Raw genomic sequence first — 5491 nt, forward strand, 5'->3', positions numbered from 1 at the left:
CTGATTGTACACTGACACGTCAAAAGCGTGCGATTTGACAGCAAATCGCGCATCCTCGACATGTGATTTGCCATAAAAACACGCGTTCTTAACATGTGCTTTAGGTTCACGGAAAACACACGTCAGAAACGTGCATCCTCGATGTGTGATTTGCTGTAAAAACGCGCATTGTTGATGCGTTGTTTAAATCCAGAGAAATAAGCAATTTTAACTAGTGACACGTACCGTGTCCATAGTGTCATTGTGTCGCCTGCCAATGATGTCATAACCCCTCATTTTCCAGTTTTGTTTTGTAGAAAACATGGAAACACCAAAGACGCTTTAATATGTTGTGCATTTTATTAGACCGGTGACGACCGCACAGAGTAGCATAATAACAGAACTTTCAAATGTATCTAGCATGATAAAACAGCGCAGCTCCCCCCCCACATACGCACGACCGGAAGGAGCGGAAGCGGTTGACTGTGGCATAATAAAGTCTCCGCTGCTTCCGAGCGCGTGTCACACTCGTTCAGCGCCTCGTTTCACTTCGACAGCTTTCAGCCTCACCCTGCTTCATTCTACTACATTAATAAATCATTAGCTCATCCATGAACATGATTTCTGCCCGAGTCCCGTCAGATTGCATCGGCTGTGGGGATGAAGACGACAACTCCCATGATTCCACACTCAGTCACGGCGTCATCAAACTACGCCTTTGCCTCTTTGTTCATTTTGAATACGCGCCCTCCAGCTGGGATAATTACATATTGTGCCTTTAAATAAAGGGAACAATAGTACAAACCCGATTCCAAAAAAGTTGGGACACTGTACAAATTGTGAATAAAAACAGAATGCAATGATGTGGAAGTTTCAAATTTCAATATTTTATTCAGAATACAACATAGATGACATATCAAATGTTTAAACTGAGAAAATGTATCATTTTAAGGGAAAAATAAGTTGATTTTAAATTTCATGGCATCAACACATCTCAAACTATTTAAGTTGACATTGTCACAACACTGACACAACAACACGCGTTTTTACAGCAAATCACATGTCGAGGACGTGCATTTTGATACAAAAAACGCACGTTTCCGACACGCGTTTTGCATAAACCCAAAGCGCATGCTAAGAACGTGCGTTTTTATGGCAAATCACACGTCGAGGACACGTGTTTTGCTGTCAAATCGCATGCTTTGACGTGTCAGTGTACAATCAGACGCCCGATCAGGCATATGTGAATACTCTGGCTTGCCATAGATTGGCGCTGCAGCCGCCTTCGATCACATGTGCCATCAAAGTACCACGAGAGCAAAACGAGACCAGCCGCCTAGTTCAGGCGCTTCAGTTGCTCAAAATCGGCTGCAAAAGCCTTGATGACGACACAGTTCATCTCGAACAAGCCTTATATGTCAAACATCACCTGACCAAACCTGGAAAACAGGTCTCATCGCTTCCGCTTGTCGGAGAACATGCTAAAAGCTATAATAACAGCGATATCTATGGACTTTTAAGATAATCAGTTAACACTAGAACCGCCACGGGGTAAATTTTACCTGTGGCTGTTTTTAAAACGGACATAAACGATTTTTAATAAAACATTCAAGTCTCCCAGTCACTGACTTTTACAAAAATTGTGTGATTTACAATCCCCTCTTGTTAAAAATTTAGACAAGCCTTGTTTAGATAAAGCCAGATAAAAAAAAACGGGGCCTTTATACCTATAAGTGCCAGAGCGGGTCAAATTTACCCGCTATGCCATATGTTCACACTGTCATTTTCGTGCTGCATGTTTTAACATAGTACATTGCTAGGCAACGCCTTTCACTCACTGAATTAGCGGTTATCAGTTTCATAAATCTTTGGATGATATTATGCACTGTAGATGATGATAATTTCAAACTCTTTGCAATTTTTCTCTGAGAAACTCCTTTCTGATATTGCTCCACTATTTTTCCACTATTTAAGTTGACATTGTCACAACACTGACACAACAACACGCATTTTTACAGCAAATCACATGTCGAGGACGTGCATTTTGATACAAAAAACGCACGTTTCCGACACGCGTTTTGCATAAACCCAAAGCGCATGCTAAGAACGTGCGTTTTTATGGCAAATCACACGTCGAGGACACGTGTTTTGCTGTCAAATCGCACGCTTTGACGTGTCAGTGTACAATCAGACGCCCGATCAGGCATATGTGAATACTCTGGCTTGCCATAGATCGGCGCTGCAGCCGCCTTCGATCACATGTGCCATCAAAGTACCACGAGAGCAAAACGAGACCAGCCGCCTAGTTCAGGCGCTTCAGTTGCTCAAAATCGGCTGCAAAAGCCTTGATGACGACACAGTTCATCTCGAACAAGCCTTATATGTCAAACATCACCTGACCAAACCTGGAAAACAGGTCTCATCGCTTCCGCTTGTCGGAGAACATGCTAAAAGCTTTAATAATAGCGATATCTATGGACTTTTAAGATAATCAGTTAACACTAGAACTGCCACGGGGTAAATTTTACCTGTGGCTGTTTTTAAAACGGACATAAACGATTTTTAATAAAACATTCAAGTCTCCCAGTCACTGACTTTTACAAAAATTGTGTGATTTACAATCCCCTCTTGTTAAAAATTTAGACAAGCCTTGTTTAGATAAAGCCAGATAAAAAAAAAACGGGGCCTTTATACCTATAAGCGCCAGAGCGGGTCAAATTTACCCGCTATGCCATATGTTCACACTGTCATTTTCGTGCTGCATGTTTTAACATAGTACATTGCTAGGCAACGCCTTTCACTCACTGAATTAGCGGTTATCAGTTTCATAAATAAAGTCAAGTCAAGTCACCTTTATTTATATAGCGCTTTTAACAATACAGATTGTGTCAAAGCAACTGTACAGCATTAATTAGGAAAATAGTGTCAATAATGCAAAATGAAAATAGTAAACACTAATTTTCAGTTAAAGACAGTTCATCATTGAATTCAGTGATGTCAACATCCAGCTCAGTTTAAATAGTATCTTTGCAATCATGTCAACGATATCGCTGGAAATGAAGTGTCCCCAACTAAGCAAGCCAGAGGCGACTTTTATAAAGACAAAATTTAGGGAATTTAATTTAATTTAATTTTTTATGAATGCTGAAGAGGTGTAAGAAGCACTAAATGCCATGAGCGGTTTATTGGTGTTCTTTTTGTATAATTAAAATTATAAATGATATAACTAAACAAATTAATAATTAATTAGGTGAAGCTGTGCACTTGCACAGGCTTGTTTAGCTTAACATTTACCGTTATGAAAAATGACTAGTGTAGCCTGCACAAAAAAGCCTTGCACATAAAATAACAGGACAAAAATATAGTTGATGACTAGACATAATCATTTCATGACTAGACACTTCTTTGCAAAGACAGTAGCATAATACAGTGAAATAATATTTTCTTTAGCTATTCAGAAACAGCTGTCATGTGCGTGGGTAAAATTTAGAACTTAGTGGCAGAATCATCAGCCAATCAAATTTTGACGTTCAATAACAGCACGCCCTTTGGGTGTAGCGACGTACCCAGTGCTACCCCCAGCGGTAGTCGGGAATTTCCAAGGTATGAAATTTAAATTCAATTAAATGAAACTGACAGCCGCAGTTGCCGGCACCTCTACACCAGATCTTGTTGCCAATCTACTAAAACTATAGACACTTCTTTGTGAAGACAGTAGCATAATACAGTGAAATTGTCACGAATTCGGTCCATGGACTTCCGTTTATTCACCACCAGAGGTCACCCTTTCCATTACATTGACTCTTGCACAACACAAACTGTTGCATAGCACCCCGGACTACATATCCCATCATTCTTTGCACGATTTGCACACTGCACTGATTTGCACTCATTGCACACAGCTGTTTCTAATCACCTCACTCACTATATAACACCCACTCTAACCACCTTTCTCTGCTGAGTATTGTTTAGCCTGTACCCCTTTCCGAGTCTCCGTGGTTTCCTTGTTTTGCCTTGTCTGCTTTTGCGGTTTCTGATCTTTGCCTGTTTTCTTGGATTTTTCCCTCTCGTCTCACCCCTGTGATTCTGTCTGCCGATTGGTGACCTACGCTAGCCCTAGGACTATTCTTGTGTTTTTGCCCACCATATACCTGTTTGCCATTGTTCGACCCTGCCTGTTATACCACGTCTCTTAAATAAAAGCTTGCAGATGGATCCACATGTCTCGTCAGCCCTGTTACAGAAATAATATGCCATTTACCCACTGGTGCTTTTAGGTATACAGCGACCCCTGGCGGTTCTAGTGTTAAACTAGCCAGCTGTTTTTATTGTTGACGTTTTATTCTATTTTTTATATAAATGTTAGTGAGTTAGTGAAAAATAAAAAAACTTTTAGATATAATTCCGCATATGTAATGGACATTGGTTATGATCATTTTTGGTATCTACGTATCTACTATCTTGAGTAAAACTGCTTCATATTTAACGATGCATATGCAAAACGCTTGAACCGGAAGCGGCGAGACCAGGTTAACAGAATACGGAAATTTGTTGCGCATAACCCCTATTCACCAATCCTTAGCCTTTAGAGTGCATGGCGTTTGACGGTCGTGATGGGAGAAAGGAAGCTTTTCGAAACTCTGAATCAACTGAACCAATGTGTCCCAAAACGATTTACTGTTTCGAGGTGCTCAACACACCACAAGGATGGCACAGGGCTTAAAGTTCTCCGGCACCGTGCCGGATCTCCGTCGTGCGGCGTTTGGCTGCAGGAAAAAGAAAAAGATATTCGTCCTACATTTAAAAACACTTGCTGATATCACGTTTGAGTTCATGAGTTCGACTACCAATCTATGAGAGGAACACAGCTTTCACTCTCAACCAAACTAACATTACAAGCCAGTCAGAAATTTTTGCTCTTATAAACACAAGACGCACATAATAGTATCCAATTGCAGAGTCGCAGCTGATGAATGGAAAAGAAGCCTGGGTCTCGAGTGCGACACATTGAAAAAGCTGCGAAGCGCAATGTTCAAAGATTTTCATCTAGCATCATATTTACATAGAAAAGCTATTAAGAAAGCAGTGAAGCTTTGTAAACAGCTCAGAGTAATCACGTCATCTCCATAAGAACGATATGATTGCCAGAACTAATTTACCGGGAGTTTTGAAAAGGTCCTGTTCACACATGATCTCTTAAAGGTAATTTACCAGTATGTGTGAAAGGGGCTAAACTCTTCCTCTGCATATGCGATGAGTGTTGCTTAACGTTCATCTGGGAAAACTCAGTTGATTTGTAATGTAAATCATTTAAACCTATGCCAACACAGGAGAATACAACATATTTCTAAATATGCGATTTATTGTACATCGTGATTCCAAAATAAAAGTTTCTGACTTTGCATGTGGCCAAATATGAAAATTAAATGGATTTAAACATCGTTGAATCACATGAAACATCACCAGGCCATTGCCGCCCTCTGCAGGTATTTGTTATAATATAGGCATATTA

The sequence above is a fragment of the Sinocyclocheilus grahami genome, unplaced genomic scaffold (assembly GCF_001515645.1).
Source record: "Sinocyclocheilus grahami isolate Dianchi unplaced genomic scaffold, SAMN03320097.WGS_v1.1 scaffold37.1, whole genome shotgun sequence".
NCBI classification, from domain to species: Eukaryota; Metazoa; Chordata; class Actinopteri; order Cypriniformes; family Cyprinidae; genus Sinocyclocheilus; species Sinocyclocheilus grahami.